Source organism: Trichomycterus rosablanca, chromosome 14 (genome assembly GCF_030014385.1).
Source record: "Trichomycterus rosablanca isolate fTriRos1 chromosome 14, fTriRos1.hap1, whole genome shotgun sequence".
Classification (NCBI taxonomy): domain Eukaryota; kingdom Metazoa; phylum Chordata; class Actinopteri; order Siluriformes; family Trichomycteridae; genus Trichomycterus; species Trichomycterus rosablanca.
Genome location: NC_086001.1, coordinates 15,087,234 through 15,113,621, shown reverse-complemented (window position 1 = coordinate 15,113,621; position 26,388 = coordinate 15,087,234). Strand labels below are relative to the sequence as shown.

General features: G+C 37.7%; 1 protein-coding gene across 5 annotated transcripts in view; it reads right to left on the bottom strand.

The window, feature by feature from the left end:
- Positions 1-8,219: 8,219 nt before the first annotated feature.
- The window catches only part of LOC134326609 (RAS guanyl-releasing protein 2-like), an 84,447-nt gene continuing 66,278 nt past the window's right edge, over positions 8,220-26,388 (bottom strand). For 4 of the 5 annotated variants that reach the window (XR_010014543.1, XR_010014542.1, XR_010014546.1 and 1 more), the window contains 3 exons: positions 20,816-20,873; positions 16,818-16,902; positions 8,220-8,291 (listed from right to left, as the gene is read on the bottom strand). The gene's annotated coding sequence lies outside the window, so the exon portion shown is untranslated. The remainder of the gene's footprint in view (positions 8,292-16,817; positions 16,903-20,815; positions 20,874-26,388) is intronic. The other variant, XR_010014544.1, reaches the window with a different exon arrangement.

Genomic DNA, 26,388 nt, shown 5'->3' with positions numbered 1-26,388 from the left:
AATGACCCATTGACCGGTGCCAGTCCGCGGCCCAGTGGTTGGGGACCACTGATCTACCATATCAGCTGTGCCTAGCACAGTGCAAAGACTGAACAAATTGCTGAATTCAAAGCTGGTTTAATTAGTGATGAATTCAGCTGTCATGTATTAGCACTAATAAGCACAAGAGCCTCTGGAACATGTTGTTCCACTACTACTACTAGTCATCCTGTGCACCTCTCTGCTGCTGGTAGAAGGTGTCACAGGGTGATTTGTTCAGTCTAATCAGGATATAAAAGACATCAGAGCATTTGTTAGAATTTAAGTTACACTGGTAAGGCATTGGATTACCATTCATTTGGAAATGTGTACTTGCAGATATATGCAAATTCAAAATTCAAAGTTTCTACACTAAATGTGCAAGTTGGCTGGAAGTGTTTTTAGTGTGCAAAAAAATGAAAGCAATTCCCTCACATTTTACATAATAACAGGGTGAAATTATTCTTACAGCATTAAACAATGTAGCTAACCTCAAGCAAAAGTCAGCAATTGAATTACATAAGTATTAAAGAAGAAAGTTTACATTTGACTACTTTATTAGGTTTCCAGTTTCATGTCATTCTCCAGCACTGGAGGAGGTGCTCGCTGCCCTCATCAATACAGATATGCTCAACATATAGCCAAGACTGGCTGGCATCACATGAGTAATGGAGGAAACAGCAATATCATCTTTACTCACATAGCAGATCAACTACAGCACGGCCAATGTTAGAGCTTAAACTTGTGAGTCTTTGCACATTTTGTACATGAAAAACATATATATAGCAACTTAGATTATTAATTCAGTGTGGCAGAAATAAAAAAAGGGCATCACGGTGGCACAGTGGGTAGCACTGTTGGCCAGGGTCCTTTCTGTGTGAAGTTTGCATGTTCTCCCTGTGTCTGTGTGGGTTTCCTGCTCTAGTTTTCCCCCACAAGTCTATAGACATGCAGTCAAGCCAACAGGAGCTACTAAATCTGCCTTAGAGGTGTGTGTGTGTGTGTATGTGAATCTGTGTCTTTGTGTCTGCCCTGTTATGGACAGTGACCTGTCCTGTATGTTTCCTACCTTCGCCCAATGAATCAGACCCATTGTGACTCTGACCAGGATAAAATGGTAGTAAAATGAACAATGATGATTAATTAAAAAAAAGGTAATTTTGTGGCATGACCTTCCAATTTGTTAATAGTGACTATAGCTAGTGACATATGTGTACATATAAATATTCCCTGTTATCAAAAATTGCATAGATCAGTGGTCTCTTGCCAAGGTTAACATATAAATCTTAAGAAATATGTTTTATTTATTGTTGTGATGACTTTGCAATTAATTGGGCAGTTTTATTAACTGGTATGCTGCTGTATGTAGCCCAGTCCTTATACTTGTCTTGCATATAACTACACAGAAAAACCTGAAAAAGAATGACATTAAATAGGTATCATTTTGGGGGGCATAGTTATGGTACTATAATTAATGTTAATTTTATTTTTATTCTGTCAGGTCGGATGTAATACAAAAATCTTTGACTACATCAAACCATTCAGACAAACTTGTTTTATTCCCAAACCTGGCAAGACAAGTTTCATATACTTTTTTAATAGGTGCACAAGAAGTTGTGGAGACCATAAAAATCCCAAAAGTGCTATAAAATCTTTTAGTAACTTTAAGCAATTGTAAACTTAAAGACTAGATGCTGCAAAAGCAAACAATTTAATCAGCAACAATCACAAAAAAACTATTGCAGCAAAATCCTGGTGGGATTGATTAATGTACTTGCATATTGTGTGATACGATGAAATATCAATTCTGCATGGCTTATATTAAATCAACCTAAATTCTCCATCAATTCGCTGTAACTTTGCTGGTTTTATTATCTAATTGCTGCTTTGTCTTTCTGTTCTCACCTCTCACCACATCATCCCTCTTCCTTCCCTTCTGCCTGTATCAGTCGTTAATCAGATCCAGAATTCTACTCTCATTCCTCTCTCTGTCTGTTCCACATTTGTCCCCATTACCAGAACTCATCAGCTCACGAGCTGGAGGCCAGATCCATTTCTGCAACGACTACAGCTCAATCTGTCTCCACTTTCTCAATTACAACCTACTAAACACCACCCAGCAGTGTGGCTTTACGAGAGAACCTATAGTTTAGTGATTTAGTAAGCGAATCTAAAGAGTATAAATTATACTCAAAATTAATACATTGTCAACAGTGGTGTAATGTAACAAAGTAATAATACTTTGCTACAGTACTTAAGTATATTCTGAAGTATCTGTATCATCAAGTATCATGATGCTGACAGTTGTCAACTAATAATTAGCATTAAGATTGTTCAGATATCTAGCTAACACTTTTGAATACATTTGAATCACAGTTATAACAATCCACTAAATTTTGTTGGATTCAATTCAGTGCATTTTTACTGTTAATATACATATACTACGGTGGCCGAGAAGTGCAAAACAAATTTACATTTCAGAAAACAAAATTACAAAAAAACTAAAACAAATTTACAACAAAAGCAAAAACAAATTTACAAGTGCTTGGGTACCCAGTGTTTGTAAATTTGTTTTGGCATATGTAAAAGTGTTTCAGCACTTGTAAATTTATTTTCGGCATATGTAATTTTGTTTTCTAAAATGTATATTTGTTTTGCACTTCCCGGCCGCACATTTCTGACGGAAAAGGCAGGGACAATAAACCGGAAGTGCGTGTTGCTTACCTGCTGTCAATCAAACTGTTTCTCAGCGATAAAGTGAACGGAGTTTGTGATGGTGACGATAAACAAGGTTTTGTCTAGTTTGTGGAAATCATTTTATCCAGTTGACCCGCTATTGTTTTTCTTGTGGAAAGTTTTGTGCAGATGTTTAGACGTGGCGTGTGCATCTCTATTTACCGTCCGCTCTTCTAAACATCTAAGGAATTCCCACAAGAACAACAAAAGCGAAATAATGAAAATAATTAACACAAAATGGACAAAACATTGTTTATTAGGGACGGAACATTTGATACCGAGGCTTGTTGAAGCTTGTTTCACTTTTGTAACACTGGACTCAGCATGTGCGGGACTGATGAAGCTTTGTGCTGTGTTTTATCTCACTCACTATATAAGAGACAATCAAACCAGGGTTACCCACCGTCCTGTAACATACACAATCCTGCTTTATCTGGAGACTAAACGCCGCGTTCTGTATTGAACTGATACAGGACGCTTTGTTCCGTATTTTTATCAATGGGAGACAGTGTGATGTGTATAAAACAGAAGGAAACTGCTGCTTAATTCATTATATTAAGTAGTGTTCACTTTTATTCTTAGTAACGTGACATAACCTGTTTAATAAACCGCTGTATGTGTAGCACAGTGGGAGGAGTGCGTTGTTTTGCCTAAAATATGGTTCTGACTTATTATAAAGAATGAAAATAATAAATTTTAAACACCATAAATAAAACCTTTGTTCTCATGACTGTGTAAGGTCCCCCCCTGCTGCTATAACCAGCGCACACACACCGTTACTAAGAATAAAAGTGAACACTACTTAATATAATTCCCTCAGTCTCCCATTGATAAAAATATGGAACAAAGCGTCCTGTATCAGTTCAATACTGAACGCGGCGTTTGGTCTCCAGATAAAGAAGGATTGTGTATGTTACAGGACGGTGGGTAACCCTGGTTTGATTGTCTCTTATATAGTGAGTGAGATAAAACTCAGCACAAAGCTTCATCAGTCCCGCACATGCTGCTTTAATACGAGCTCCGATACACTGAGTCCAATGTTACAAAAGTGAAACAAGCTTTAAAGCCTCGGTATCAAATGTTCCGTCCCTAATAAACAATGTTTTGTCCATTTTGTGTTAATTATTTTCATTATTTCGCTTTTGTTGTTCTTGTGGGAATTCCTTAGATGTTTAGAAGAGCGGACGGTAAATAGAGATGCACACGCCACGTCTAAACATCTGCACAAAACTTTCCACAAGAAAAACAATAGCGGGTCAACTGGATAAAATGATTTCCACAAACTAGACAAAACCTTGTTTATCGTCACCATCACAAACTCCGTTCACTTTATCGCTGAGAAACAGTTTGATTGACAGCAGGTAAGCAACACGCACTTCCGGTTTATTGTCCCTGCCTTTTCCGTCAGAAATGTGCGGCCGGGAAGTGCAAAACAAATATACATTTTAGAAAACAAAATTACATATGCCGAAAATAAATTTACAAGTGCTGAAACACTTTTACATATGCCAAAACAAATTTACAAACACTGGGTACCCGAGCACTTGTAAATTTGTTTTTGCTTTTGTTGTAAATTTGTTTTAGTTTTTTTGTAATTTTGTTTTCTGAAATGTAAATTTGTTTTGCACTTCTCGGCCACCGTAATATACAGACCTGCAACACATTTTAAAAAAGTTGGAACAGGGCAATTTAGGGCTATTAATGAGGTAATAAAAAAACAGGTGATGTCAACAGGTGATTATAATCAGGATTTGGCACAAGTTATGTTCATAGGGAAGAAAGAAAATGTATTTTGTTCTATGGTGTGTTTAATGTAGTTTTTATGGTGTGAAGACCTTGTTTTTCTGTAGGTGAAAGGTAGGGTCCATTATTAAGGTGGTTTACAGGCTTAAAAGAACAGTCTTCATATTTTTCAAAATTCTGACCGCTTGAGTTTTTATTAACAGCATTTACTTGTACTTTAAATACTTAAGTACATTTAATATCAGAAAATTACTTTTCATACTTAAGTACATTAAACATCATATACTTTAAGACTTTTACTCATGTAATATTCTAGGATATTTGTACGATATTTGTAAGATATTTGTACTTTTACTAAAGGATGGTGGCTCAGTGGGTAGCACTGTCACCTCACAGCAAGAAGGTCCTGGGTTCAATCCCCAGGTGGGGTGGTCCGGGTCCTTTCTGTGTGGAGTTTGCATGTTCTCCCTGTGTCTGCATGGGTTTCCTCCCACAGTAAGGTGAATTGGAGATAAAAAAATTGTCCAGGCCTGTGTTTGATATAACCTTGTGAACTGAAGAATTTTGTGTAATGAGTAACTACCGTTCCTGTCATGAATTAAAATCCCGTTAAACAAACAAACAAACTAAAGGATGGCTTTCAGGTACTTTATTCACCACTAAGTTAACATAATAATTGAATTCATATTCAAGATAGTTTATGATTATTCTGGTCAACTTATATACATCCGTTCCTGCATTGCATGCTTGCAAAAAGTTCAAAAAATATTCTGGCACTAAGAATATAAAGCAACAAAAAGTGTTAATTTGTCCCGTTGATCCTGCAAACACATTCTCTCTGGCAGACCAGTCCAGTACCCGTACTATCTTCTTCCATAGCCATGCCTTTGTAATGTGTGCAGCATGTGGTTTTGCATTGTCTTGTTAATAAATACACATCCTTGAAAAATATCACAAAATTACCTTTGCCAAGGGCACTAACACAAACCCCATACCATGACAAACCCTGGCTTTTGGAATTGTTGATAACAGTCCGTTTCAACTTTGGTTCGGAGCATAGTGTCAATTTCTTCCAAACAAACCCTAAAATACTGTATAAGAAATGCAACCTGAAACTCTATTACACAAAGCCACTACAGAAAGCCATACATTAATTTTGTGCAGAAACACTGGAGAGTTGTGTGGGCCCAAAGTCACCTTATATGGACCATAAGACAGTGGAAACGTGTTATGTGGTCAGACAAGTCCACATTCCAGCTTATATTGAGAAAAACTTATATCTGATTCTATGCGCCAAAGATGCAAAAGATCATTTTGTTACCAACAAAAGGTGCACAAATCAGCTTCTGTGATGGCATGGGGGTACATCAGTGCCCATGACATGAGTAATCTGCAGATATGTGAAGGTACAATTTATGACATCGAGATGACGTCTTTTCTCATTCTACAGAAGTTACAACAGCAGGCTTTGTTGACATAGAGTGTGTGCTTGGTTGGCCTGACTGCAGTCCAGATCTGTCTCTTATTGCAAATGCATAGAGCATCATAAAGAAGAGAATCAGACAACGTGACTACAGACTGCTGAGCAGGTGAAGTCTTGTATGCAGCAATAATGGGCAAAAATGTTACTTGCAAAACTGCAACAATTAGTTTCTTTAATTCCCAACCAGTTTAACAGTTTACTTAAAAGAAAAGTGTTGAATTAAAAGAGTGTGTTGCAAGCATCAACTTCTAAATTTGTTTATGTTTAACCAATAGAATCAAGTTGGTAAATAACAACACTGTAGATAATGTCTTTGTCCTTTGGTCTATTAAATAGGTTTCAGTAAATTATCAAATTACATGTTTCAGTTTTTATTGCATTTTCAGAAAGTGTCCCAACTGGTCTGAAAATGGGGTTTATAAAAAAACTACAAGATGTGCACATTTTTGAGGAATGTGTTATGGCGCTGAAGAACAGATACAATGTTAGCTGAAATGTGTGTAAGCATTTCAGAAAATCTGTAAGGTGTCCTTGGGGAGAGAGATTAGTTACCCTTTAAAGCACAAGAAAGCCATGAGGTTGTGCTGTGACGGGCATTTTACAAACCTTCTGCTTATAATCCTGTTAGTCTTGTTTGGTTTTATTGCTTCTGAACAACACTTGAGAACATAAACGGACAGGCAGTGGGGGGCATGAAAGTGGCGGAGGGAGCCCTGCTGTGTACGGCATCCACCACTGAGATGTTTTATCTGCCTGTATGAAGCTGTTTATTGTGCGGATAAACGCAGAAAAAAATAAAGGACACTAAAGCTTTTGTGCATACAGAAAATGTTAACGTAGCTAATTAATAATACAGTTCATTAATAGATTAATGTTGCGATACATTATTAAATAACATTTAATAAGAAGATTTTCAAATGGAGGTTTCTGCAAAGAATTTAGGCCCAATTCATCTTTTTATCTGTTTTATCTCTTTATTCACCCTAGAAAATATTAAACTTGTGTGGGATATTAATATAATTTGAATCTATGTTATTGTTATTACTATTATTAATGTGTGAACATTTATTTGTGTCTAGTACACCTTAGAGTTCCTTATACACATACAATTTTTCACATAAGCCAATTAGCAGTGCTAATTAGAGTGCTATATACACCGATCAGCCATAACATTAAAACCACCTCCTTGTTTCTACACACATTGGCTTCACTTACCATATAGAAGCACTTTGTAGTTCTACAATTACTGACTGTAGTCCATCTGTTTCTCTACACACTATTTTAACCTGCTTTTACCCTGTTCTTCAATGGTCAGGACCACCACAGAGCAGGTATTATTTGGGTGTTGGATCATTCTCAGCACTGCAGTGACACTGACATGGTGGTGGTGTGTTAGTGTGTGTTGTGCTGGTATGAGTGGATAAGACACAGCAGCGCTGCTGGAGTTTTTAAACACCTCACTGTCACTGCTGGACTGAGAATAGTCCACCAACCAAAAATATGCAGCCAACAGCGCCCTGTGGGCAGCGTCCTGTGACCTATGATGAAGGTCTAGAAGATGACCAACTCAAACAGCAGCATTAGATGAGCGATCCTCTCTGACCTTACATCTACAAGGTGGCCAAACTAGGTAGGAGTGTCTAATAGAGTGGACAGTGAGTGGACAGAGAGTCCCATAAATGTGTTATCAAGCCAAGGTAGCCACATTGAACACTTCTGACCTGAGCCAACTCTGTTAGTTTTATAGCCCAACTTTAATAACCCTGTGGCTTAGGGCAAGCTATTGGGTGGCATATTATGTTGTGCTAGAGGTACCCATTTATAAAAATTAAAACAAAAGTGACAGAGACCACACCAGCAACATCCCGGCCATTAAGTTGTTCCAAATTCATTTTAATGTAATTTTTAATGCACTAGCCTTGACAGTAGCGGCTGTTCTGGCAAACTATTTGTTGTGTAAATGTGTACTACAATTACATTTAGGCCACTAAAATCTTATTATCATGCCAAGCTGGAAGCTTTTTATTTTCACTGTCTGGGAGGGAGGCCAAAACCACAATCATGCTCATTAGAAAATTAATGTTTAGCCATTCACTTGCAATTACCTACATTTAACTTTACATCAGTAACCCTTATTACAGGTCAAACACTGCCCCAAGGCAAGGTTCTAACCCAAAGCTCTAGGACACTACAAACAACAATACAAGCTTATATCCGAAATATTCACAATTTTAATAATCACTTATTTATTATAGTTATAGTATAGTTACCTTGATTATGTGAATTTTTCCTCAACTTCTTATTTCATATCCTGCAATAAAAAATGATTATCTTTAAAACTTGGCAAATTAAAACTCACATATGTAATTTTTTTTCAATAAAAAATAGGGTAGCATTTGCAGAAATAATATTCATTTCTTTATCTTACTGTTGTTTCTTCTGTTTTCAGGTCATCCTGCAACCTTTTGTGAGTAACTTTTTTTTACTATTAATTTATAATTATAATAATAATAATAACAATAATAGTAATTAATATTATGATTAGATTTATAATAATAATACTAATATGAGAAAAAAGTTTCGCACTTTTCATTGGAAACTGTGAGGGCAGGAGGGAGAGTAATTGGTCGTTACTGAGAGACTGAGAGCTTATAGTACAGATTTAGCAGCATCTGATTTCCACCTTTTTGGATGCTCAAATAAGCTTAAAGTGGAAGAAGATTTTTATGTGATGATGATGTGAAAGCCGCGGTGCATCAGTGGCTACCCGCTCAACCAAATTCATTGTTTGCTGATGGAATTAAAAGTTGGTACGATGCTGGAAAAAATGCATCGGAAGGTGACTATATAGAAAAGTGATGTCATTTGTTATTAAAATTCTTAATAAACAGAGTTTTAAAAAAAAAGGTACATATACGTTTTGAAGAACCTCATAAGAATAAAACATTGTTATTATTATTATTATTATTATTATTATTATTATTATTATTATTATTATTAATGAACTATTTATTTCAGTGGCTTCCGGCAGGGGTTATCAAATACCCTAACTGACACAAGCCTCCTGTTTGTATGGGCTTTGGACTGGACTTAAGGTGCACTGATATCTACTGGTTCATGTGATATCATGTGCCTTCTGTATTTGTGAGCCCAGCCTGAAATTTGAACCACTGGAACACAGGCACTGCTGTTACCAGCAGCCTGTCTTTTACGATTGCGTCAAACAAGCTCACAGCAATAATAATCATAACAATAATAATAATAATACAACACGCAATAAAATTTGGGAAACACTTAATTATCATAGTGTAACATTGTAAGTCATTTAACCTTGGGATATTTAATTACATTTCTTTGCCTCAAAGAAAGCAGTGGTTGCTAATTGGTACATAAATTTCATAAGTCATAAATTTACACCTCAGCAATTCCAGACATTTAATCCTAGTGCACATCCCTCTCTTAGGTCACTTAGAATCAGTACTATATACTTTATATATATTTTAAGAATGTGAAATGTCAGAATAATACTAGAGGCAATGATTTATTTCAACTTTTTTTCTCTTTCATCACATCCCCAGTCACAAGTTTACATACACTTGATTAGTATTTGCTAGCATTGCCTTTAAATAGTTTAAGTTGAGTCAAATGTTTTGGATAGCCTTTAACAAGCTTCTCACAATAAGCTGCCCATTCCACCTGACAGAACTGGTATAACTGAGTCAGGTTTTTAGGCTTCCTTGCTCGCACACACATTTTTAGTTCTGCCTATACATTTTCTATGCGATTGAGGTCAGGGTTTTATATTGGCCACTCCATTACCCTCACTTTTTTGTCCTTAAGCCATTTTGCTTCAACTTTTGAAGTACACTCTGGGTCACTGTTCATTCGGAAGACCAATTTAAGTCACCCAAGCTTTAACTCCCTGGTTGATGTCCTTAAGTTGTTGCTTCGATATCTCCACATAATTTTGCTTCCTCATAATGCCATCTATTTTGTGAAGTGCACCAGTTCTTCCTGCAGTAAAGCACCCCCACAACATTATATATGCTGCCACCCCCATGCTTCACGGTTGGAATGGTTTTCTTTGGCTTGCAGATCTCCCCCTTTTTCCTTTATATAAAAAGATTTTCATCATGTCCAAATTGTTTCATTTATTAATTATTAGCCCAGAGGACATTTCTCCAAACAAAGTAAGATCTTTGTCCTTATGTGCAGTTGTCAACTGTAACCTGGCTTTATATGATGGTTTTGAAGCATTGGCTGCTTTCTTCAGGTTATATTGATATAAGACTTGGATTGATTTGTATTTTTCTAAACAAAATACCGTCATCTCTAGCAGAAAGAACAGAACTCCTTCCTGAACAGTATGATGGCTGTTTGGTCCCATGGTATTTTAAACTTGCATATTATTGTTTGAACAGATGAACTTGTTACCTTCAGGCAATTGCTCCCAAAGATGTACCAGACGTGTAGAGGAACAAACTTTTTTTCTGATGTCTTAGTTAATTTCTTTTGATTTTCCCATGATGTTAAGCAAAGAGACAAATAGGCCTTGAACATCAGCTTTGAAACACTGCCACAGGTACACCTCCAATTAACTCAAAATATGTCAGGATATGGTTTTCTGGATTTTTTACAGCTATATAAAGGCACAGTTAACTTGGTATATGTAAATGTGAAGGTGAAATGATCTTAAACTATACTTTTTTAACATTAAATCTGTGGGGGGTATACATTTACAGACTTCAAGTGTATAAAAACCTACTAACTGTAGGGTGCTCTGGGTTGAATTCATTAAACTAAATTACATATTGCAAAGCATAGGGTTTTATGAATAGTCTGTAAAATTCTTAGATCAAGATGAATAAAGTGGCTTTTCTTTTTCCTTGTGACTATGCCATAGAGACTTAAATGCTTAACTTATTGTAGAATGCTTAGATCCTTATGTTTATGGCAGTACATACCTTAAATGAGATGTAAAACTAAGGGCATCTGTACCTTCTTAGATTATTAATCATCTAATAACTGTATATACTATATAGTTCAGGAAGCTTATTTAATAAACCATGGACTACTTGTTGTGAGAAACCCTCCCAACCAATGGCTACATTAATTATAATTACACAAGAGTTTTTTTTTTTATATTTTATTAGCAATAATACCAGCAACGTGGTTTATTATTATCTATGTTAAATATTATGTATTGTTTTATATAAAGTTTGGTTTAGTAAAAATCAGGAAGAGCTAAATGTACTGTTTGTGCAAGGTTGGTGCATTTTTAACTGGCAACTGTGTATATAATATACTATCAGACTATCAGATGCTTTTTATGTCTGATTTCCTCAGGTTTTTATCACTTTCTCATACTGACTGTGAGAACATTCAACTGAATAATGTCAGCTGCACTTTTTGAAGAAACACTACATAATGTGACTATCAAAAGTAATGAGGTAACAGTGTGTGCTTGTACCTTCATGTTCTGTAAAGCACTTAATGCCTCCGATGCCTAGTATAATGCTAAAGAGCTCAATAAAACGTAGACAAAGCTGACTGACATAAAACCTTTGTATCAAAGGTGTTGACTAGCATGTAAAACAAATGCTAATGGCTATTAATCTAGTTCTGCTTTTGTGAAGTACTGAAGCAGCCTCTCTTTAAGCCAACATTGAGCTGTTTTTCTTGTAACATCTAAAACTGTAGCAATTATATAAGCACAGATATTTTTTAACAGTGCACTTATGAATTAAAGTGAACAACACTCGGTTTTTGTTTGACTTCATTCTGCCATTAGCAGTAGTATTATTGGGTAATTAAACCACATTTGATACTAATTGCTGACATGCAGTTAGGTCGAAAAGTTAATATGCACAAGATAAAATGTTGACATACACTTGTACGTGTTGTTTTTTATGACTAGTATAACTAGTATTTATCCAAAATATATATCATATTGTGGGTTTTTATCTGCCAAGTTACAAATATGTACTATTAATGGTTCCTTTCAACTCTTCCTTTCACTTTTGAAAGGAAGAGTCACTTTTGATACTTCTGGCACAATTTGGCTACCCTGATTTGCATAATACGTTTAGGTTGAGCAAATTAGTTGCTTTCTGCCAAATTCTTAATTTAATTGTTTGTTTGTTTATTAGGATTTTATCGTCATGTTTTACACCCTTTGGTTACATCCACGACAGAAACGGTAGTTACTCATTACACAAGATTCAGCAGTTCACACAAGGTTATATCCAACACAGTCATGGACAATTTTGCATCTCCAATTCACCTCACTTGCATGTTTTTGGACTGTGGGAGGAAACCAGAGCACCCGGAGTAAACCCACGCAGACATGGGGAGAACATGCAAATCACACAGAACCCAGGACCTTCTTGCTGTAAGGCGACAGTGCTACCCTCTTAGCCACCATGCCGCCTCTTGATTTAATAAAGTCCACAAGATGAACATCCGAACTGTGGAAAGGCTAGTTCAAAAGCACACTTTTAGCCCTAAAAAGCAGTTTTAAAGTATATCTTGACACATACTTTTTGGGTAATTGTTTTGTTGGAACAACCATTTGCCCTACAAATACAGCTTACAGGCTGACGGTTTAAAATTGTAAAAGTATTTTTTTACATTATGTCCACTTTTGCAATGCACCACTTTCACTAACAGCTAAAAAAACTCATAGCAAAATACTACCAATACCATGATTGACAGTAGGTACAGTGCTGTTAGGGTTAAAACTGCAACTTTTTTCTTTTAAACATGCATATGACTATTGTGATCATATATTTGTTTTAATATACTCACAATACACTTTTTATCCATGTGCTCAGCAACAATAGACAGTGTACTGTAGATTTTAGAAGAAGAAGCTTTGTTTCTACATGGCAGCCTTTAAGCACATGGCAAAGAAAAGGTTTCTTTATTTTGGCCACTGACACTTCTAATTGATTGCCGACATCTTTTGGAAAATTTCTCCTAGCATAAAGTAACCATTTTGTTTTTTATTTATTTTTTTAACCCCTGGCTTAGATCAGTATGATCCCTACTTTGTAATGGGTTTAGTCAAATTAGCCCAATTACACCGATCAGCCATAACATTAAAACCACCTCCTTGTTTCTACACTCACTGTCCATTTTATCAGCTCCACTTGTTGGCTGGTTATTTTAGGTTGGTGGACTCTCAGTCCAGCAGTGACAGTGAGGTGTTTAAAAACTCCATCAGCATTGCTGTGTCTGACCCACTCATACTAGCACAACACACATTAACACTCCACCACCTAAATAATACCTGCTCTGTGGTGGTCCTGGGGGGGGGGTCCTGACCATTGAAGAACAGGGTGAAAGCAGGCTAAAAAAGTATGCAGAGAAACAGATGGACTACAGTCAGTAATTGTAGAACTACAAAGTGCTTCTACATGGTAAGTGGAGCTGATAAAATAAAGCAATAAGCCACGAGAGGCCGTACGTTACTGTGATTTTAGCACGGGGATGACGTTTTTGGCACGACGCGAAGCGGAGTGCCTAAAACTTCTTTCCCCGTGCTAAAATCGTAACAGTAACGTACGGTCTCGAGTGGCTTATTGCTTTATTTTATCAGCTCCACTTACCATGTAGAAGCACTTTGTAGTTCTACAATTACTGACTGTAGTCCATCTGTTTCTCTGCATACTTTTACGGTCTCTTTTATAAAACGGCGGTCAACATAAAATATAATAAATACAACAATGTTTAATCATAAATGTATTTATTGTGTATAAACTTACAATAAAGCATTCTTCCGCGACGCAAGGTAATCCCATTAACAGTGTTGCTAGGCAACGTGAGGGCGAAAATAACATTAACTTTCTCTATTCAGTGGCGTATTAATATGGAATGATGTGAGGTGGTCCTAGGTGTGCGTTTATCGGGGATTTTACAACGGCTTCGAACGCGGCTCAGCCAATCAGATTTTAGGACCGGAACTATCCGTTTTATAATGAACAGTGAGTGTAGAAACAAGGAGGTGGTTTTAATGTTATGTCTGATCGGTTTATATGGGCACAAATAAGTTACAAGCCTAGTCAGTCATAGTCATTAATAAGAATTAGGAGGCCATGCCACATTGTTTAGAAGTTTTAACTTTCTACACCATTACTTTAGAATCCAAGTTCTTATATGAATATTTTTGACCCTGCATATTTTCAGAAAACTTATATTAAAATACTTAAAATTACTTTATTTATTTTGGTCAAAGTCACAGAAAAAATTGTTTTTGCAAAACTGTTGGAGAAACAGACAGCCGACTCTAGGAAGGTTTAGGGTTGTGACAAGCTTCTTCTATTTCAAACTTATTGAGGCAACTGTGGTCATGGGAAGCCTTAGATATTGTTTTATAGCCTTGTTTTATAGCAGATGTGTGCCTTTCTAAACCAGGTCCAAATAAATAAAATGTGTCCCTTTTTTCTTTTAGAATAAAATTTAATCACTTCTGTATCAGTACTGGCTCACTACTTCACTAGACTGATGTATGCTTTTTTAAGATTTGACCACCAGATGTCAGTAACATACACTGTTTTGGAAAGCTATGAATAACAAAACTTAATAAGCTTATTTGCCATCACTAGAGCTTTTTGTTGTGGGTCAGTCAGTAATCTTTAAATGAGAGGGGTGCATATTCTTGTTTTTTTTTCCTATTGATATTTATCTCCTCCTTTCTATGATGGCAAATGGGTTTATGGTGAAAGAAAAAAAAATGAGGACAAAGCAATCAAGGCCGAACATTTTTGAAAAACGACATTCTTGCTTACAAAACCTTACTTTAAAAGGGCATCACTTACTGACTGTGTGTTAAAGCTGTGCTGGATGTCAGCGGCAATAATCAAAATAGGTCAGTCATTATTATTTTAAAATAAAAAGTGTTACACAAAATAATTATAACTCTTAAAGCATTTAATTGTTTCCCCTATTGCTTACAGATAGGTTTAAGGGTGGTTATTACAATGTAGGCTTGTCACTCACTAGGATGTAAAAGACTTTAACATAGAACATAACATAGAATACACATACTGTATATCCCCTCTCTAGAAGCCTTCTATCTGCTTGATTTTTTAGAGTACATTTGGAGAAACAAGGCCGAATGAGGTAGTGTTTTTGGGATATACTTAAATTTATAAACATGTGGCACAATCATCTGATCACTGTTCATTTGGTCAAATAGGGAAATTATATTCAGCTAGGGATGTTAGGCTGTGTTCAAAATAGCATATTATAGTTTTTTTTCAAGTCCAGACCTGAAGGTCAACTGAGTTTGAAACTTCCTCTGCTTTCAACAAACCTATTTGATTATTATCAAGCCATAGCATTGGAACTGGCATGTCACGTACTTGCATCATGCAAACTGCCTCAAGATATACTACAAACCAACCAGATTATTTTTGACTGTAAATTTGGGATTGCTGTCTTCTTGTAAAGCTTGGCATTCTCCCAATGTCCAGGTGCATCACTCAAATTTATGTTTAAGTAAATGATGTTATGCCCCAGTACCATTTGCAGAGACTATATATGATGCTCTCACCTTCATACTTCACTATTGATGTGATTCCAAACAGGTGATGTCAACAGGTGATTGTAATCATGGTTTGGTAGCAGCATCCAGGAAAGGCTGAGTCTTATGTGAGCAAAGATGATCAGAGGATCTCCAACAAATGGAGATTAATAAAAATAAAATAAAAAATTATTGAAATGTTTAAAAACAATTTACCTCAAAGACAGATGGGAAGGGATTTGCATATTTCTCCCTCTACAGTGCATAATCTCATTAAAAAATTCAAGGAATCGGGAGGAATTTCAGTGCGTAAAGGAGCAAGCTTAAGCTGAACACTCGTGATCTTCGATCTCTCAGACGGCACTGCATCAAGAACCGCCACTCAACAATAGCTGATATAACCACATGGGTGAGGGATTACTTTGGCAAACCTTTGTCAAGCTCTACGATACAGAGTTACATGCACAAATGCCACTTAAAACTTTACTGTGCAAAAAAGATGCCTTATGTTAACCATGTCCAGAAGCGGTGTCGACTTCTCGGGGCTCGGAGGCATCTAGGATGGACCATCACACAGTGAAAATGTGTATTGTGATCAGATGAATCAGCATTCTAGCTCTTTTTTGGAAAAAATGGACGCCATCTGCTCCAGACCAAAGACGAAAAGGACCATCCAGACTGTTATCAGCTACAAGTCCAAAAGCCAGGGTCTGTCATGGTATGGGGCTGTGTCAGTGCCCTTGGCAAAGGTCATTAACTCTTCTGTGATGGCAGCATTAATGCAGAAAAGTACATTGAGATCTTAGAGCAACATATGCTGCCTTCAAGATGTCATCTTTTCCAGGGATGTTCATGCATTTTTCAACAACACGATGTAAAACCACATGCTGCACACATTACAAAGGCATGACTGCGGAAGAAAAATGGGACAAAATAAAAGCTGAAACACTAAATCACTTGGTATCCTCGGTGCCAAAATGTCTTTTACATTACAAAGTAAGAAATGCTTTACTGTCCCAACTTTTTTTGGAATGTGTTGCAGGCCTGAAATGTGGGAATGAATGTTTATTAATAAATGAAATGAAGTTGAGCAGATAAAACTGAAATGAAATATCTCAGGTTCATCCTGTCTGCAATCAAATAAAAGTCAAAGTAAATGTAAGAAACTCTGTGTTTTTTTATTATTTGCTTTTTCCATGCCGTCCCAACTTTTTCTGATTTGGGGTTGTACATCTCTTTGGTTATTTATTTATTTTATTATTTTTTTTAGCAGAGATGTTTCGCATAAGATGTAGAAGCAAATATTCTTACTGTTTTTTGTATAAATGTTGCTCCTGCTGCTATCAGATCATCCTGCATATCTTTCAAGTGGTGGAATCTCATCTTTATCGATAGTCTAGGAGCACATTAATAGTAAAAATAAGTACCTGTGCTTTTATTAACTTTCCACTTGTGTGAAACCAGTGGCAACATGTTTTATAATGAAACCTGTTGCAGCAAACACAAAAGATTTTTATTTATTTAATGTCTAGAAAAAAAGTTGTTTTTAAAAATTGAAAATCAACCAAACCTCTTAAAAAGTGAAATTACCCGGTAAACATGAAACAGGTGGTGGATAAAAAAGCATTATAATAAGTCAGTTTTTGTATTGATGTGTTAAACATTAAGCTGCATCAAATACAATGCTGTGCCAGTCCTGCTGAAGAATCTCAGGGAAGACACAATCATTCACTGGCTGATTTGAAACCTTTATGTGCATCCTTTCTGGACATCTTTTGTTCAGCTATGTTGATGGGGCTACAGGGTCAGGTCTTAAAATTAAATCTCACTTGCAGTGACAGTCAGTGAAATTGGAGGTGGTGCTGCTTTTAGTGCCCGTAAATGAGTTTTCTGAGCGGCACAATACAGGAGGTCTGTGTGAGCGACTTATCAGTGGGCTCGTCCTTGCCGTCAAATGGGTTCGAAAACTGAAGGAGAGTTTCCCCACATCGAGCTCTCCCAGGAACAAAAGTGCTACTGCACAGGTCTGTCTGGGGAAATGTACTCTTCTTGGCCGACACCATCGCAAATTAAAAAAAGTTGGAGGTGTCTGCTGGAGCTAGCTCGATTTATATCACTCATTTCTTCAAAATGACACCAGGCAGTCATCGTGAAAGAAAGAATAGGAAAAGACTGGACTACAGCTAATTTTCGGCTAAACCACAGGTCCAATTCCCCTTTGGTCTTAAAAGAGTGCATGCATAGTAAAACTGAACTATTTAGTGCTTAGTAGACTCAAAACTTTTTTTAGTCTAAGCATAACACGAGGGATCTTCAAAAGTTTCCACACATATTTTTGTTGGAAACGTTGAGGGTGGGAGGAGCAGTAACTGGTCATGTCTGAGAGACTGAGATGCTTATAGTCCGGATTTAGCGCCATCTGATTTCCACTTTTTTGGACACTCAAAGAAGCTTTAAGGGAAAGAAGATTTTCATGTGAAGATTTCAGTGGCTACACGCTCAACCAAAAATTTGCTGATGGCATTAAAAAGCTGGTGTGACGCTGGAGAAATGCATCAGAAGGAAAAGTATGTAGAAAAGTCATGTCATCTGAACCCTCGTACATAGCACAGGATTTGTAGCAAACATAATCATGCATTTATTTATTAATTAACCTTTTTTTTTTTTTACTAACCTCTCATGATGGTTAGGGTGGTTTCCAATCTGTTACAGGATAACATACTTCTACCTACTGACACCTAGGCATAATTTAAAAACCCCCTTCTGTAGGTTTTGTGAGAAGAAAGAAAGAAACACCCACACAGACAATCTTTAAAGATGTACTCCCTACTGCTCACTCCACCTGACATGTACCATGTACCAAATAAATGAATAATAATATATGGACTTCAGAAGTGGGTAATACATTGATCAGCCGTAACATTAAAACCACCTTCTTGTTTCTACTTTTTATCAGCTCTACTTACCAAATAGAAGCACTTTGTAGTTCTACAATTACTGACTGTGATCCATCTGTTTCTCTACATACTTTTTTAGCCTGCTTTCACCCTGTTCTTCAATGGTCAGGACCACGACAGAGCAAGTATTATTTAGGTGGTGGATAATTTTCAGCACTGCAGTGACACTGACATGGTGGTGCTGTGTTAGTGTGTGTTGTGCTGGTATGAGTGGATCAGACACAGTTTTTAAATACTGTGTCCACTCACTGTCCACTATTAGACACTCGTTCATAGTTGGTCCACCTTGTAGATGTAAAGTCAGAGACGATCGCTCATCTATTGCTGCTGTTTGAGTTGGTCATCTTCTAGACCTTCATCAGTGGTCACAGGACAGTGGTCACTGTTGGCTGGATATTTTTGGTTGGTGGACTATTCTCAGTCCAGCAGTGACAGTGAGGTGTTTAAAAACTCCATCAGCGCTGCTGTGTCTTATCCACTCATACCAGCACAACACACACTAACACACCACCACCATGCAGTGCTGAGAATGATCCACCACCTAAATAATACCTGCTCTGTGGTGGTCCTGTGGGGGTCCTGACCATTAAAGAACAGGGTGAAAGTAGGCTAAAAAAGTATGTAGAGAAATAGATGGACTACAGTCAGTAATTGTAGAACTACAAAGTGCTTCTATATGGTAAGTGGAGCTAAAAAAATGGACAGTGAGTGTAAAAATAAGGAGGTGGTCATAATGTTATGCCTTATTATATATATACCAAAATATTTTCACAGTGCATTCAGTGTCACCAAGAAACACTGCACTTAAGGCAGGAATACAGCCTGGACTGGTCTTTTGCAGAACACTACACACACACAGCTCCTTACTCTTTCACACCCAGGGGCAACTTAGACTGAATAACCCCACATGGACACTGCAGGAACATGCAATACTCCAATACTCCTAACATACAGTGCTCAGAGGTAAGAATTAAACCCAGGACCCCAGAACTGCTGTAAGATGACCCACAATTACAGCAAATTACAGTAGACTGGGTGCATGTGGCAGGAACACACCTTGGGTGGGTACCAGTGCATTTTTAAGCAACACACAATCATGTTTAGTGGTTGATCCAGATGGTTATTGGTGGAGCTGGGAGAATGGTTGTCACACAAACCCAGGGTACTTGTTTCCTCCTTTATGTAGCCTCACCTAGTCACATCTTTACAAAGTGAAATTTATTGAGTAGATCAGTAAATAGGTTTGAATAGTGTGTGATGACCTGTAATGAACTGGTCATTGATAGACTTTGGAAACAGCTGTCACAGCCATGCCACTGCCAGAGTAAATAAACCTTGTGCTAAACGCCAATCCCTATTCTACATAGAAGTGGGAAATGCTTAGCACTTGACCCTTGATGTTTGTAACCAATATGCAGTCCTGAGGTAAAGTATTCTATGTCTAACTTAATAGGAGAACTACACTGACTGCTCCTTTATTTTTTCTCTCAATTCTGCAGCTGCTGAGGACCCCGATGGTGTCCATGGTGAGTGTATATTCACCTGACACACACTTCCTTTGACATGTGTGCAGTCCACCAATCCCTTCTTATTCTCCCATACTTTGGTGGATTTGCACGTGAGTATGGTTTCGTGTACGCCCCGATCTCCGCACTCCTCCAGTTTCTGTACAGGCACCCTGGGCAACAAAGGTCCTTATACAACATTTAAAACCCCACCCTTTAGTCCGGCCTTTACCACACAGCAGACTGGAGGCCAATTTTTTCTGCTGCAGGCAGAACCAGTTGTGCCTGCTAGAGTGCGCCCAGCCGACCGGTAGCTCAGAATCTCGGCACTGGTGTGCTAGTGGATTATCCTGCTGCGCCACCCTGACTGCTCCTTTATAAAGCAATCACCACATCAACACTGCAGACACTGTTCCATGTTTTTGACAAGCAGCTCTTTACTATTAATGCAGTTCTTTTAGTCAGGTGAAACTGAAAACGTTTTCATACTTGTGTAAGAAAATATATAAAACTCCCTGTGGCAAACTGCAACGTTATAAAACTGCTGAAGGTAAAAAAGCTAACTCACCCTGGGGTTTTAATGTTCTCTTGACTGCCTATAAAAATATGTCGCTTAGTTTTTACCTCTTATGATTTTACTACTACCAGCCCCCTTAAGGGCAAACGTTTACATAGATTTGTAAGGTACATAAGTTACAGCAGTCTTTAAATTTTAGTCATTTCTGCATTATCTCTTTTTCTGTGACTGACTGGAACACATTTAATTATTTTAACTTTTTGTAAATGTATGGTTGGTGCTCTGAGAATATGACAAATATGTGCTATAGAAAGTTCTCTATCATTTTACCTTGCAGGATAGTCTTCTTATTTCTAATTAGTCACTCTGATTGATTGCAGCTGGTGACCTGTAAAACAATTACAATGGGAAAGTCAGTAAAGCTTTGTACAGATCTTAGAAAACTTTTAGAAGCCTCCATTACAAATATGGCACCTTAAAACTAAACTCATAACATGAACTCATAACATGAAGAAAGGAAAAGCTTTTTTGAGGAAAGCTTTATGGTCAGATGAAGATCTGTGAATGTATTTTTTGCAAAAGCAAAAACAGATGTTTCAACATAAGACATCCACACTAAACACCTCTGTACACACTGTAAAGCATGGCCTTGATGGCAATGAACCCCATGACCAAATAGATGTAGACCAGAACAAAATGTTGTGGTAGTCTATTTGGGTCAAGTTACCAATCCTTGATCCAGCAAAAGACCGTCACATTTACTTCTTCACACACAGAGGAGCCATTCTTTCACCATCTCAATGGCATACAAAAAGATATGCACAATAAGCTAAAATTTTGAATAATTGGTCTGTAAAACCTCATTCCAGTTATAAATAGTCAGTGGGTATTTAAAGATTTGACACAGAAAAAACAAGAAGGCTTGGCATGCTATTGACATTACAGTTCATTTCACAGTCAGGGCTCTGTGCAGGTCACTGGAGCTCCTCCACATCAAACCTGTCCAATCAGGTATTTCTGGACTTTACTTTGTGCCCATGTTGAAACAGGACAAGTCTTTGCCTGACTGTTGCCACAAGGGTGGAAGCATGTAACTTTATTGTATACCTATTAGCAATAGATGTGGCTAAACTGCCCATACACAAATGTAATACATGTACATGTAAATTTCTATATGTAACATATATGCCCATATTTGTACTATGTATTCAACCTATTAGAAACTGGAACAACTTTATATATTGACATATACTGTATGTGTGGCCCATAGAAATATGTATGCTCATGTATGTGTAATAAAATTTTTTGACATGTATGTAACATCCATCTATATAATATAAAGAGCCGAGATTCGGACGCTCAGGTGGCGCAGCTGTAAAGTACGCTAGCGCACCAGAGTTGGGTTTCTAGATACATCGTATCGAAACTCAGCTCTGCCTTTTCGACTGGGTTGGGCGGCAGTATGAACAACGTTTGGCTGTTGTTCAAGGGCTTAGGGGTAGAGTCGGAGCATAGGTCCTCATAACTGGTACAACTGCGTCCCCTGCTGGTTGACTGACTGCGCCTGCACAGGGCTGAGGAATAACATTGAGGGGGGTGTGACCCTCCGTGCGCAGTGTCTCTCGGTGTATGAACTCGGCTCGTGCAGGTGAAAAATGCAGGCTGTACTGATTGCGTGCCGGAGGGGGCGCAAGTCAGTTCAGTGGCGTCCTCAGTCAGCACCAAAAGGGTCGAATCAGTATAGAGGACACAATCAGGGTAATTGGACATGACTAGAATAGGGATAAAAATTGGGAAAAAAAAAAAGAGCAGAGATTCGGACGTGCTAGCAGATTATCCCACTACACCACCCAAATACAATCTTTTAATACCAGAAAGTCAACTTCTTTTTAACTTAAAACAAGGTTTTGATGCTTGTTTTGCAGCCTTTTTGCCCAAATTTGAACTGAACAAATCTAATTTGTGCCAACTCAATTAATATTGCTCTGAAGTCTAGAAAAATCGAGCAGATTTTGAAGACCTATTATACGTTAAAAGAAATAAAAAAACATTTAAAAGCATTAAATGTGTTTCATTGGGTGCATTTTTAAATATATATTTTAATTGCTTTAAGTCAGAATCAGTTTTTACCAACAGCGTTACGCTGAAATAGGCTGTTTTCATATAATTAATCCTACAGACATGTTTAATATATGTACATACACATGTACATTTTATTATGGGTATTTCATATATGTTATAAATTTATATCTACAAATATCCTCCATAATTCAAACCATGTTTTCAGACATAGATATGTTTTCAGACAGGGATAGTAAATGATAGAATTAATCTGATTTTAATTTATTGCTGCTTCATTTCACCCCTGTGCAAGTGTTAGTATATTTACACATTCCTCTTTTATTTGTCCAGCAAGAGATCTCAGAATATTGCAGGGTTACCAATCACCTGCCATCCGTGATCCCCTGAGTTCATAAAAGCTCAACAGCTCCATCTAAAGTGCACTGATTTGTATTTCACTGTGAAGACGGCAGTAAATGCACACTGGTGGTATGTAGATAAACTGCTGGCACGATCAGGACATATTTGCATAATATGAATTGGTATATTTTGAAAGGAATAAAGAAATGAAAAGCAATAAGGCTTGGTTGAAGTAAGCATTATCTCTCCGCAGTAGACAATAAAGATGAGAAAATCGGGTTAAAGTCTATCAAAGGGACTCCACAGAGCACATAGAAGAATGGTTTAATGGAACTGGTCCATTCCTGTCTCCAATTATGCTGCTATGAATGGCGTTAAAAAAGAAGGATGTTAGAAAGGCATTTCCCAATGCCCCACTTCACCTAATGAATTTAGTAGGATTAAAGATCCTGCTTTAGGCTGCTGCTGTATTTTTCTGAACTCTAGATGGCCTGCTCATAAACAGCACAATGCAATAATATCCTCTAAATGAGCTATTGACAAAGTCCCACTCTCAAATGCACGCCTGCAATCAGCACCATGTTCGGTTAATGGCAAACCTCTAGCAGAGACACATTTAAGACATTTTCGAGAAGCTGCTTTCAACAGTAAAATGATAGCTTCATTCACTACAAGTCTTTCTCATGTGATTATTAGATAGCTAACTGTATTACCCTGTGATTTCAGCAAAACACATGAATAGTGTTTCTCTATTGTCTCTGTTGTCATATGTTGTGCATTATAAAGCACAACGCATTTTCACTGGGAGACGAGCGGCACGGAGGCTAAGTGGGTAGCACTGTCGCCTCACAGCAAGAAGGTCCTGGGTTCGATCCCCAGGTGGGGCGGTCTGGGTCCTTTCTGTGTGGAGTTTGCATGTTCTCCCCGTGTCTGCATGGGTTTACTCCGGGAGCTCTGGTTTCCTCCCACAGTCCAAAGACATGCAAGTGAGGTGAATTGGAGACTCTGAATTGTCCATGACTGTGTTCAATATAACCTTGTGTAAACTGATGAACCTTGTGTAATGAGTAACTACTGTTCCTGTCATGAATGTAACCAAAGTGTAAAACATGACGTTAAATCCTAATAAACAAACAAACAAAAACTGGGAGACAGGTATGCCCTGTCTAGCACAGTCTAGCACCTGCAGACTAGCACCCTGTTACTACAAAGCTATGCCGTTGTAACATGTTCAGACTGTGTCTTGACACTGTCTTGCTGGGGAAAAAAACCCTTACATTTGTCCAGGAAAAAGAAGAAGGTAGCACATGGTGCATCTTGGCAAGGCTCTAAAGTTGACAACGCTATGAATTTTGCTCTCTCCCAAATAAAAACCCTAAAAATAAATGCCTGGTTATTGTGATCTGCAGCTCATGCGCAATAATCCAAAGCACAAGAGTGAAAGTTTTTAAATGGCCATGTCAAAATCCAGTGAGGGCAGTGGAGCTCAGATGGTAAGTTACTAGACTGTCAGGTTGCCACTGTTGGGTTTTTAAGCAAAGCTCTTAACTGCTTGGATTGTAACAATTGTAAGCCATTTTGGATAAAAGCGTCTGTTAAATGCCATCAATTTGAATGTAAGTCCTGACTTGAATTCTCATCAACTGCTTTGGCAGGTCCCCTACCAGGCAGTTCAAAAGACCTACAATTCTCAAAACCCCTCCAGTGTGGATAAGTGTAATTAATTCTGCAGCAATGGACCAGACCTGCTTTAAAGTATTGTAAAAGACTGATCTTCAGGTATCTGAAGCATTTGGTTGCACTGTTTTTTGCAAAAACTGGCACACACAATAATTTTTCACAGAGCTAAAAAGGTGTTGCACAATATTTTTCTATAATAAATAAAATGATCCGTTAACAACAGCATGTTGTGTTTTCTTATGTTCTCATTGTCTCCAAGCTGTACCAACTAGATAGATGCACTTTGTGGGCCACCTTCCTCCATCCCATCTATCAGTGAAACACAGAGCATAGAGCAAAAATATACACAGATCAGCCATAACATTCAAACCACCTCCTTGTTTCCATTTTATCAGCTCCACTTACCATATAGAAGCACTTTGTAGTTCTACAATTACTGACTGTAGTCCATCTGTTTCTCTACATACTTTTTAGCCTGCTTTCACCCTGCTTTTCACACCACAGAGCAGGTATTATTTGGGTGGTGGATCATTCTCAGCATTGCAGTGACAATGACATGGTGGTGGCGTGTTAGTGTGTGTTCTGCTAGAATGAGTGGATCAGACACAGCAGCGCTGCTGGAGTTTTTAAATACCGTGTCCAGTCACTGTCCACTCTATTAGACCCTCCTACCTAGTTGGTCCACCATGTAGATGTAAAGTCAGAGACTCTCATCGGTCGCTCATCTTTTGCTGTTTGAGTTGGTCATCTTCTAGACCTTCATCAGTGGTCACAGGACGCTGCCCACGTGGTGCTGTTGGCTGGATGTTTTTGGTTGGTGGACTATTCTCAGTCCAGCAGTGACAGTGAGGTGTTTAAAAACTCCATCAGTATTGCTGTGTCTGATCCACTCACACCAGCACAACACACACTAACACACCACCACCATGTCATTGTAACTGCAGTGCTGAGAATGATCCACCACTCAAATAATACCTGCTCTGTAGTGGTCCTGGGAGAGTCCTGACCATTGAAGAACAGCATGAAAGGGGGCTAACAAAGAGTGTACAGAAACAGATGGACCACATTCAGTAATTGTAGAACTACAAAGTGCTTCTATATGGTAAGTGGAGCTGATAAAATGGACAGTGAGTGTAGAAACAAGGAGGTGGTTTTAATGTTTTGGCTGATCGGTGTATATACATTTGTATTTAGAACATGTAAAATATCAGAAATAATACTCTGGGGTGATGATTGAACATTAGCCCTGAAACTGCACAACACCAACACCTGTTGGGGTAGTTAAAACAACTTAGTGTAAAATGAATTAAAACGATTTAGAATTTTAACAACATTTTATAACTTGATTTCACTTGAAAGGGAATACATTTACTATGTAGACTATATCATTTTTGCTCAGGAGGCGCTGCGGTCTGCTATGCTAGTCCGCTACCACTGAGATTCTAATCGGATCTATCAGCCATCACAAACATGATCTCTAAAGCCCTGTGATGGATTGGCGCCCTGTACAGGGTATTTCTAGCTTTTTACGCAGTCTTTTGTCCAGTGTTTTCTCAGTGGCAAAGGACCCCCCAGTGACTCCGACCAGCATAAAGTGGTTGATAAAAAAGAAAATGGAATAAAATAGATTATTTTACAAAATTCAACTAGTCTCAGTCATTAAATAACATAAAGCACAATAATGAAGCCCTGAACATGAAAGAAGATGCTAATTCTGAACTGGTCAGAAGATTAATGTGCATTTAGAAAGGATAAACACTGACAGAGTGCTTTAAAGGCCTGAGTTAATGATGACTGTTTCT